Here is an 11,809-nt window from a genome sequence, read left to right on the forward strand (position 1 = left end):
TTTTTTTTTTTTTTTTTTTTGAGACGCAGTCTCGTTCTGTTACCCAGGCTTGAGTGCAATGGTGCGATCTCGGTCACTGCAACCGCCATCTCGCAGGTTCAACTGATTCTCATGCCTCAGCCTCCCGAGTGGCTGGGATTACAAGCATGTGTCACTATGCCTTGTTAATTGTTGTATTTTTAGTAGAGATGGGGTTTCACCATGTTGGCCAGGCAGGTAGATGATCTTAAAATGTTCATTTACTGTTCCTGAGCCAAGATTTTAACCAAAAAAAAAATGCTTCCAAAATGGGACTACCTTCTCTCTACTGTCTCCATCTCATAATTAAGTATACAAAAAGAAAAACTTCCAATTTAAAGCATAACCTGTAAAGAAACGCAAAGGAGAAACATGTCTTCATAGCTCCTGGATAGGACAGAGAAAGAGGGAAAAAAAGCACACTTTTCACTTCTTTCTGACTTCAGTCCAGTTCCAACTTTGACCCTACTGAATACTATAGCCTTTTTTTTTTTTTTTTTTTCCTGAGTCCGAGTTTTGCTTTTGTTGCCCAGGCTGGAGTGCAGTGGCGCGATCTCGGCTCACTGCAACCTCCACCTCCCGGGTTCAAACGATTCTCCTGCCTCAGCCTTCTGAGTAGCTGGGATTACAGGTGCACGCCACCACACCCAGCCGATTTTTTTTATTTTTAGTAGAGACAGGGTTTCATCATGTTGGCCAGGTGGATCTTGAACTCCCAACCTCAGGTGATCCACCCACCTCAGCATCCCAAAGTGTTGGGATTACAGGCGTGAGCCACCACACCCAGCCTTCTGCAGCCTTTAAAAAGTCACTTAACATCATTAAGACTCTCTTTCATTCATCTGTAAAATAAGAGAACTGGGCTGTACCTCTAAAGTTTCACCACCTCTAAAATTCTAACAATCTTCAGCTGCACCAAAGAGCCAGCTCAGGCCACTAAAGAGCTGTCCCCTCTAACTCAGCCTTGGCCAACCCCTCCTATTTCCACTCCCTCAAATAAAATTCCCAGCTCAGGTCCAGCCGCCTTCCCCAGGCTGGACTGGCAAGGGATAAGCAAAGTATTTCACCTGAGAACAGCAAAGTTATCTACTGGAAGAAAGTGCATATCAGGTAGACTAGGAGGTTATTAAGAGCCGGGACATATAAATCTGATACAAATAGCCATTTTCAAACTTAAAAAGATTCCAGATATTACTTGTAAGGGCTTCAACTTAAAGCATTTTAAAAGTCATATTTAAGAAACATTGTTAGAACGTCTACCTTATCTAAATCCTAGCTCTCCAGTTTGCTGTGGAGAATATGAAGCCCTGACCTCCAGGGATTCAAAATCCATTAGGGAAAAAAAATCATAAACCATACAGATTTTTGGCTCAGTATCACGTTTACAGAAGCGTCAGCTTGTTTAATGAAAATGGTATAGACTTTAGAATAAGGCATTTCCAAAACACACTGGCCAAATTCTCAAGATGGTGATGAATACTTTTCCTTAGGCTGAGCCGTTCACACTGACAGCAACAGTCCTGTGATCCAGCAGGTCAGAGACGCTCAAAAGCTTAACTTTCTGAATTCAGCCAACAAGTTAAAGGGCCCTGATGGCAACAGAGAGGGTGATGGAAAGAAACAAAGTCACTAGAGAGGTTACTTGAACCCCTGATTCACTTACAAATGAATTTGGCAAAGGGCAGACATGTTATTCTGCCCGCAATGTCATGCATGGTCCATCCTCTGTGAGAAAAAGGTAAATGACAAAAAAATAAATGAACAGTGAGACTTTTACAGGAAAACAAGGCCCAGGACACGACTACACCAGACCCCGTTCAGCCATCTCCTGAGTCTTCAGTACACCGTAAATCACAGGGTCAGAGTGAGGCTAGAGACATCCCCAAAAGGTTAATAGAATCTTGAGGTTCAAAGGGACTTTAAGATCCCTGAGTTCAATTCAGTAGCCTCTGTTTAAGAATAGCAGAAAGTATGTAGCAAATTATAAAAGTGTATTAAAAATGAATATAATTAAAATATACTTGAATGGGTTATCAGGAAAAAGCACATTACCAGAAAATGGGGCAAAATAAAATAAAAACATCTTAAAATAAATGCTTCCCAACTTTGCCCCCTATCATACTAAGCCTCAGTTTCATAATTCTTAGCCCAGTCTCTGGCACACAGTATCTAGTAAGCCCTCGATAACTAAGCCACTGTTTTACTATGCTGTAAACACTGTTTTAAATAGATAGTAGGATATACATGTATACCATTTTTGCATTTCTACACTAATGAGATAAGGGAGCTGAGGGAAATGGCATGAATAAACTGAAACAGAATAAACTCTGGAATTTTTTTTTTCTATTTGAGTAACAGAAGGCCTGATCTTGGAATTCACAGAACTCTTAACACAAAACAGGATTCCTACCCGACTTCATAGTTCCTTGTGGCCTCACTAACCCTCCTGGAATCACCTGAAGGCTCTCATTAGCTCAGAAGACTCATTGATAGTCTCCTGGTTCTAAAAATAATAATCAACCTGACTTCCCTTTATCTCCCTTCACTGGCCCTAGGAGCAGAAGCTGAAAACTCATGATACTAATGGTGGCCACATGCAGACTCAGCACTTTTCCCAGAGCCTGAAGCCCCAGTTAAACAGATTATTTTGCTCAAAGGAAAAATTTCCCACAATAGGAGCTGGCAAAATAGGTAAGCAAGGCCAGTTCTACCTAAATCATGAGTAACTAAGCTTCCCCTAAAGCATTTCAGTATTCTTGCCTCTCTTACCCAAATGACTCGACTATCATATTGTTTCCCCCATCTGCTTTTTCCATGGTCAAAACAGGTTTTCAAAAAAGGATTTGATCTCCAGTATGTGACAGATAAGGAATGAAATGTAAATCCTCCCTAGATCATTTCCAGTCCACACGGATACAAGCCCTTAAACCTCAAATGTACATCAGAATTACCTGTGTTTTTTTGTTTGTTTGTTTTTGATTGTTTTTTTGCAAGCAGATAAAGGCTTGTTTTATTTTAATGGCTGATCTATGCAATTACAGAGGCCAGTATGTACAGACAAGGGGGGTGGCTTTTATTTCTTGGTCTCTTCCTCCTTGGACAAAGTCTTGATGATCTCCTCCTTCTTGGTGTGTAGGTGCTCTTCACAGCGCTTGCGTGCTTCCTTGGTCTTAGACCTGTGGGCCTCAGCCTGGTCAGCCAGGAGTTTCTCGCAGGCCTTGTCTACCTTCAGCTTGTGGATGTGTTCCGTGAGAACCCGCTTGTTTTTCAACACATTCCCCTTCACCCTCAGGTACAGGCTGTGATACAAGTAGTGATCAATCTTCTTAGATTCACGGTATCTTCTGAGCAGCCGGCGCAGAATCCTCATTCTCCTCATCCACGTGACTTTCTCTGGCATTCAGGCACTGGCTGTACCCTTCTGCTTACCTATGCCCATATGCCTGCACTTCCGGCAGGATAAGGTGTTTTTCCGGCACGGAGCCTGGAAATGACCATCACGGGCTTGCAGATGATCAGCCCATCTTTGATCAGCTTCCGATCCTCTGACGGGAGTTGGCATTGGCAATTTCATTGGTCTCGTTGCGGTCGAACCAGACCCTCTTCTTGCCACAGCGGAGGACACTAGAGGCGAGCCTCTTTGGAAGCCTGAGTATACTCACGGCTGTGGCCACAGCAGCGAAAGCAAAGAGCTCCCCTGTAGAGCTTTTTAAACTACACCTGAGGCAACGAATCAAAACGTCAGGTGGGGCAGTTTCTCTAAGTAATTTTTCAAAGTTCTGTGGGTGTTTCTGATATACAGGCAGGGTTGAGAACCACTGCTTTAAATCCTACTCTTACTTCCTGTTCAGCACTCCAAGTTAGAGAGGCAGCATCATCCTGAAACTGCTATACAGCGGGATGGGAAGACTACGTTGCTAGGTAGAAAGTTTAACAGGGACCAGGCATGGTGGCTCACACCTGTAATCCTAGCATTTTGGGAGGCCAAGGCGGGTGTATCATTTGAGGTCACAAGTTCGAGATCAGACTCTCCAACATGGTGAAACCCCATCTCTACTAAAAATACAAAAATTAGCTGGGCATGGTGGCAGGTGGCTGCAATCCCAGCTACTCGGGAGGCTGAAATGGAAGAATCACTTGAACCAGGGAGGCAGAGGTTGCAGTGAGCCAAGATCGCACCACTGCACTGCAGCCTGGGTGACAGAGAAAAAGAAAGTTTGATAGGGCAAGGCTTGTACTCAAGCCAACTGAGTCACAAATTTGACTCTGTGCCCCCAGGAAGCCAAGTCAATAAAAGGGAAATGTAATCAGTAATGATTCACATTGTCTATAATAACACAAAGCAGCCTATGCACAATGAGTGCACAATATTTATGGAATAAATGAAAAAACCAGAGCTTAAACTCTTAATCACTCTTCATTGGGATATAGTTAATTATTTTTTTAAAAGATCTCCTGCTAGAAGTCAAATAATAGAAGCAAAAGTGACCAGAAGACAGAGAGACAAAAATCAACAGTGGGGATCTCCACCAACTCTGCTAACAAAAATTAAAACTGGCCAGGTACAGGGGCTCACACCTCTAATCCCTACATGTTGGGAGGCCAAGGGAGGTAGATCACTTGAGCCCAGGAGTTCAAGACCACCCTGGGCAACACAATGAGACTCTGTTCCTACAAAAAAAAAAAAAAAAAAAAAGACAGGCCGGGTTCAGTGGCTCACGCCTGTAATCCCAGCACTTTAGGAGGCCAAGGTGGGTGGATCACGAGGTCAGGAGATCGAGACCATCCTGGCTAACACCGTGAAACCTCGTGTCTACTAAAAATACAAAAAAATTAGCCGGACATGGTGGCGGGCAGCTGTAATCCCACCTACCTGGGAGGCTGAGGCAGGAGAATGGCTTGAACCCAGGAGGCACAGCTTGCAGTGAGCGAAGATGGTGCCACTGCACTCCAGCCTGGGTAACAGAGGGAGACTCCATCTTTAAAAAAAAACAAAAAAAAAAAAACAAAAACAGAAAAACCACAAAAATTAGCCAGGTGTGGTGGGATGAGGTAGGAGAATTTCTTGAGCCCAGGAAGTCAAGACTGTAGTGAGCCATGACCAAGCTACTGCACTCCAGCCTGGGTGACACAGCAAAAGCTTGTCTAAGAATAAATAAATAAATAAACATAAAATAAATAAATAAAAATGGAAAAGTCTTGGGGAATAACTGAGTAGTTAAAATTCTATAGTGCTAAAGTGGTAGCACAGTGGTAAAGAGGAAAGGATGCCTACCATAAAATCTAGTCTTCTTTAATCTGTCATGCGTTTAGGGAAAAAAAAAACTTCTCTTCCTTTTTTTCTCAGTAACAGAACCCGTTTTACTTAGGCTAACTATGCACCAGCTAAATGATGACATTTCCCAGCCTTCTAGCTAGGGATGGCCAGGTTGGTGGTACTTTGAACAATGTGATACAAGCCTTTTATGGTGCTTCCATAAGTCTCCTTAAGGGAGAGAGGTATTCTTCTCGATGTGTCCTGCATCTGGCTACCTGGAGCCATCTTGAGCCAGGAGGGTGCCACATCCTAAGAACGGCGTTGAAGAGAGCTAGAAGGACTTCAGGGCCCACCATACCAAGCCTGAACTGTCCAACTTTGGATTTCTTTCATGTGTAGGAAAAACATATTTGAGCAACCTTTGAAATCACAGCAAACTAATCCTAACTGATACGATTACCATAACTGGGAGGTTTAGGTTTAGGGGAGCTATAAAAACACTAATGGTGGCCGGGCACGGTGGCTCACGCCTGTAATCCCAGCACTTTGGGAGGCCGAGGCGGGTGGATCATGAGGTCAGGAGATCGAGACCATCCTGGCTAACACGGTGAAACCCCGTCTCTACTAAAAATGCAAAAAATTAGTCAGGCGTGGCAGCGGGCACCTGTAGTCCCAGCTATGTGGGAGGCTGAGGCAGGAGAATGGCGTGAACCTGGGAGGCGGAGCTTGCAGTGAGCCGAGATCGCGCCACTGCACTCCAGCCTGGGCGACTGAGTGAGACCCCGTCTCAAAAAAAAAAAAAACCCAATGGTAACAAATGCCCAAAATACAGCTTTCCTAATCCATATGTGGGTGCCTTGATCAACACACTGTAGCCTTGAACTCCTCAAGCAATCCTCCTGCCTTGACCTCCTAAAGTGCTGGGATTACAGACATGAGCCACGGCACCTGGCCCATTTATCATTTACTAAGCACTTCCTATGTACAAGCACTTTAGATCATTATTATCCTCATGCTATAGGTGATGTAAAAAAGGCTCACGGAGTTTAATAGCTTGCACAAAGCAATAAAGTTGGTAACAGTTTGATCTAGGGATGAAACCCAAGTTGACCAGATGCCAAAGCCCATGCTCTTTCCACTAATCATGTTGAATCTACGAGAAAAATTCAATAAATTTATCTTGAATAGATACCTAGGTTCTAAAGTTAGTAGCATTTAGCAAACAGTTACAGTCTCATTGACAAGGCTCGCCTTTTGTTTTGTTTTCATTTTTTGGCTTTCAACAAAATTTTATCTCCTTTTTCAAAGTAAAAGGTACTTGGGGCTGGGTGCAGTGGCTCAAGCCTGTAATCCCAGCACTTTGGGAGGCCGAGGCGGGCGGATCACGAGGTCAGGAGCTCGAGACCATCCTGGCTAACACGGTGACTCCACTAAAAATACAAAAAAAAATTAGCCGGGCGTGATGGCGGGCACCTGTAGTCCCAGCTACTGGGGAGGCTGAGGCAGGAGAATGGCATGAACCCTGGAGGCGGAGCTTGCAGTGAGCCGAGATCGCGCCACTGCACTCCAGCCTGGGCGACAGAGCGAGCCTCCGTCTCTTGAAAAAAAAAAAGGTACTTGGGAGATGCTCAGTAAATACTAGTTCTCTTATAAATATAATTGCCCCTTTAATTTTACATGAAGAAGGTTTCAAATGCTGTTCTTCTATTGCTCAATTTTTCTAACTTACAGTTACATTGAAAAGAACCATCAACAAATAATTGGTCCTATATTTTAGTCACATAAACAGAAAATACACATAGTACCTTGAAGACATTTCCCTTGCTTTCAAAAGGTGTCTGAGTTTATCCAGCATAAAACCATCTAACATGTTATCTTTCAAGCTGGGGAGAACGGCTAGTCAAGTCCCATAAAGAGACACTGTCAGGTGGGAGGACCAACATATCTGGTTTGCCTGAGGACTTCCCGGTGTTAACATTTAAAGTCCTGCATCTTAGGCCAGGTGTGGTGGCTCACACCCGTAATCCCAGCACTTTCAGAGGCTGAAGCGGGCAGATCATTTGAGGCCAGGAGTTCGAGACCAGCTTGGCCAACATGGCAAAACCCTGTCTCTACTAAAAATACAAAAATTAGCCAGGTGTGGTAGTGCACGCCTGTAGTCCCAGCTACTTAGGAGGCTGAGGCACAAGAATTGCTTGAACCTGAAGGTGGAGGTTGCAAAAAAAAAAAAAAAAAAAACTTCCTACATCTTGGGAACTCCCTCAGTTCTGGGAAAACCTGGAGGGCTGATCATTCTATGCCTCAGGTGACCATATAAATGCATAGTCATATCTTCAACAAAATTTATAAATATGTGGGCAGTTTAAACTAAATTGAAGATGAAGATTATAAAGTAAGATGTGAAGGTATTCGGGTGGCTAAGCAAAAGAAAAAAAAATTATAATGCTCTACATAATCAGGCTTAACTAAGACAATGTTGCTAAGAATACCAAAAATGTTTATTAGATCAAATTCTTCATTCTGATGAATTCGATATGTGCACCAGTATTAGCGTTCACCCAGCTAAAAAACAGGCTCCAAACGGCACATGTACATTTACATACAATGGGCATTTGGTCTACATATAAAAGTGAGACACTATATGAGGAAAGATTGAGAAAGGAATTAACTTTCAGGCAAGAATTGTGAAGTATCTCATATCTGTGAAATGGTGGAAAAGCCTAATTTTGATGTTTCAATTTTGAGGTAATCATGACAGGCTAAACTCCTATGAAGGCAGAAATTAAAAATCTGCACATTAAAGAGATTGAACCAGGTATATTCCCTCTAAGGTCCCTTCCAACTCGAATATTCCATGACAGAAGTCATCACTTGTGTGACCCTTTTACCTAAGAGGTAAAGCAAGTCAGGCCACAGAGTTACATGACATTCCAAGGATCTAGCTCTGGCTGACAATGGAACCCAGACTATCTATCAGCCATGCTGTCACCTTAACTACGCTTAAAAACACTTGGAACCAAAAGAGCATACAATCAGCATAGGAAGATAAATGACACATTTTACTTTATATGGGGTATTTTACTTAGTTTGGCTTCAAGTTTTAAAAAAAAAAGAATTTGAGTCCAGAAACTCTTTAAGTTTTCACTGGCTACTTTAACCACAAAGCACCACAACATTCTGGAAAACACACACACACACACACACACACACACACGTTCAGAATATACAGACAGCTTAGTTTACAGAGCTTTTCATGAGCTCTCTAAACAAACCAAAGGAACAACACAGTAACTTGAACAGGGAACATCTTTGTAATCGAAGGACCTTCAAAATACAGAAAATAACAACTTTCAAAACAAACGACTGCTGTCATCAGAGTGTCCTATTAAGATGTGACCAGTTTTAGCTGGGCATGGTAGCACATGCCTGTAATCCCAACTACTTAGGAGGCTGAGGCACGAGAATCGCTTGAACACAGGAGGCAGAGGTGGCAGTGAGCTGAGACTGCCCTGCCACACTCCAGCTTGGGGGACAGAGCGAGACTCCGTCTCAAAAAAAAAAAAAAAAAAAGATGTGACCAGTTTAAGAGTGCTAGTAACAGTGAGAAAGCTTGGTGTTTCTTTATTCATTCTTGTAACTGAGAGAGATTACAAAATCACACATAAGTCTACAGGCATTCATTATTCATTGTTCAATCAATATATTACTGTCCCTTAGTCTGGGAAGGTGCCCAAATTAGATAAACACAAGAGTCTGCGCCTTCAAGAGGAAAAATGGATTGTTCCAGGTAGCAGGCAGAAACTGACTTGTTTTTCAATCAAGATTTTGAATTATGCTGATCCATCTATATGCCAGACCTGTGCCTCCATAGCCAACAGCACTGACCATTCACAACCTGTTACCCAAAGGCAGGAGTGCAATCTATGAGTGTGTTGCTGACCAACGCTTGCTGATCCACTCTCCTCCACTTTCACTTCATTGGAACCCGGGTGTAACATGAGTCTGCAGTGTATATATTCTGCTGAAGCCTGGGGCTGCTGAGCTAAGGGACCTTGGCCAAATCACCAGACTCTCCCAGGCTGTCGGCGTCCTATTTTCCTCATCTGTGGAACAAGGCTAATAATTTCATATTTTATGTCTATAAAATCAAACTCTCTATATATATACATACATTTAAAATACTTGAAAGAGCTTTGTAAATGATAAAGTTATAATACATTTTTTAACCAGCTGAGGTAGAAGACTGTATCTCTAACATAAAACTGCCCCTGGGGATATATGAGTTCATATGTAATCTGTCTCCAAAGTCTGTTAGTAAAATACTTAAATACACAATAAATGGTTAATAAATTCAAAAGACAAATCAAGCAAAGCACCATAAATTGTAGACAGAATTCTTCAGTAGTATAGGCATTCGAATGATATATTTCTTGAACCTTATGCTAGAAATCACATGAGTGATATTTTAATGACAGTTTTATGCATGCCCTCACAGGCCTCCAGAATAAAAGTGCTCTTTAAAGATTAATTATACACACAGTTCATTTCCCTAATAATACTTCAATGAAAACACTTTTTATGTGTATGCATTTCAACCTAAAAAGCCCAGATTAACAGTCCTCCAGCTATAGCTATACTCTTATTTAGAAAGCGTAGAAAGCAATGGAAAAACTCACTATATCCACAGCTATCCATCACTACAAAGAAAAAGCAGAATGAAACTACAAAATTAAAGGCAAATACTGCTGCTTTTCCAAACACAGACTAAATGTTCACAAAAATCCCCTCAGTTTTCCAACCTCACCAACACTCAAAGTAACATAATACCCCTTTCAAACAAACACAAGGATGACTGTATCAACTAAAGCATAACCAAAATCCTGTGATGGAATGCTTATGCTAAAATGTTCTTCATACAGTTATAACTGGACTAATTTTAAAATTAGAATTTTGCAATATAGAATTTCTAAAATATAATTTGGAATTATGAGTGAAAATAAGGGTATGAGAAATACACTAAGTATTTTTGTCTTTTGGAGACTTACTATAATTCTTGTAGCAGGAAAGCCTGCAGAATGTTAACAAAATAAAATCTCTGAAAATCCTGACTATATTTTCAGTTGACTTAAAAAATTTTAACCCCTCAATCTCTCTCTTAAATTATTATTTTAAATAAGTACTTTTACCCTAAATTTCTTCTTTAACAGACCTAGTATTTTCTTGCAACAAAAATCACACTATTGTGGGATATAGGTAATCTTTTCTTTTTAAAGATTACATAACTTCTTTCTAAACGAAGTCCATGTCTGCGGCTAATTCATAACCAATGTAACTGAAAATAGAAATGGAGATGTTAGAGATTTCCATTTTTTAACAAACATGGAAATTATTTCTCAATTTGAAGAACTGCATCTCAGGAATGACTTCCTTGACAAATTAATCAGAATTATCAAGTAGCAAACATTTCATGCTAAGCCAAAGCCAACCAGGTGAGTCATTCATACTATAACATGTATATATAACAACGTACACTAAAGACAAGAACGAAATGACTTTTTAAAAGGTCGATAAACTTTACTCACTCCCTTAATATTTTCCAGGTTTAACTGAGGTATAACGATGCATGTGATCCCGGAACCCATGGAAGAGTATCTATCTCAACTACCAGGACCATATCGAGTTCTAGCTTGGAAAAAAAAAAGCAAAAAACAAAAAATAAAACAAAAAAAAAACTATCTGAATACGTGTTCTGAAAAGCCCGCAATAATACCCAATTTATAAGAAGCAAGCAACCACAGAACAGAAAACTCAAGAAAGCACAGCCTTCCACCACCGCTCCCCAGCTAGCCCCCCTCCCTTTTTTTTTTTTTGCTCTTCATTTCCATTCCATAGTTAAATAAGTACACTTATTCCAAAATAAAAAGGCAGAAACCTGTTGGAATGGATTTTTAGAAGATAAATACTCTAGATGAAGCAACAATAAGTTGCTCGGAGGAAGTTGTCGACCCATTCATTTACATACAACCGAAAGAAGATAAACCCACATGTATTCCTATCAGTGAAGATGGAATCTCAATCAAATCCCAGACAGCTACTCTCCCAAAGAGAAAAAAAATAATGCTGTGTCTCTTCACCCAGGCAGCTTCTGAGATGCAGGCTCCGCAACTCGCGAGGTGCGAAAATTCAAATGAAGCCCTGTCGCTCACAAGTGCGGCATCTCCGGGATGAGGGAGGGCTCGGGGACCGAGAAACCCACTCAGACCGCTCCACTTCGCCGAAGAATCCCAAACCACCCCAGGCTCGGGAGTGTGGACTGCTCTGCCCAGAGACCCTGGATGAGGCAGCAGAGAGGCCACACAGCAGGCGGGAGAAAACCGCCTCCCGCGAGGTCCCACAGAAACCACGGAGCTCCAGGGCACTCGGGATCCCGGGCCGCGGGCGCGCGGCCAGAGAGGCGGGGTGAGAGCGCGGGGGCGCGGACTCACCTTGCAATGGGGGTGGCTGGGCGCGCGCGCCGCCTCTGTTCCTCGGCTT

The 11,809-nt window shown here is 42.1% G+C and overlaps 1 protein-coding gene and 1 pseudogene across 3 annotated transcripts in view; both read right to left on the minus strand.

Moving 5' to 3' along the window:
- Positions 1 to 11,802, minus strand: part of NAPEPLD (N-acyl phosphatidylethanolamine phospholipase D) — a 62,033-nt gene extending 50,231 nt beyond the window's left edge. For 2 of the 3 annotated variants that reach the window (XM_011927741.1, XM_011927740.1), the window contains exon 1: positions 11,320 to 11,714. The gene's annotated coding sequence lies outside the window, so the exon portion shown is untranslated. Of the gene's footprint in view, positions 1 to 11,319; positions 11,715 to 11,760 lie in introns of those variants that run through there. The other variant, XM_011927742.1, reaches the window with a different exon arrangement.
- LOC105501729 lies at positions 3,092 to 10,917 on the minus strand (annotated as a pseudogene).
- Positions 11,803 to 11,809: the final 7 nt, after the last annotated feature.

Source organism: Colobus angolensis, unplaced genomic scaffold, assembly GCF_000951035.1.
Source record: "Colobus angolensis palliatus isolate OR3802 unplaced genomic scaffold, Cang.pa_1.0 Scaffold74, whole genome shotgun sequence".
Taxonomy (NCBI): Eukaryota; Metazoa; Chordata; class Mammalia; order Primates; family Cercopithecidae; genus Colobus; species Colobus angolensis.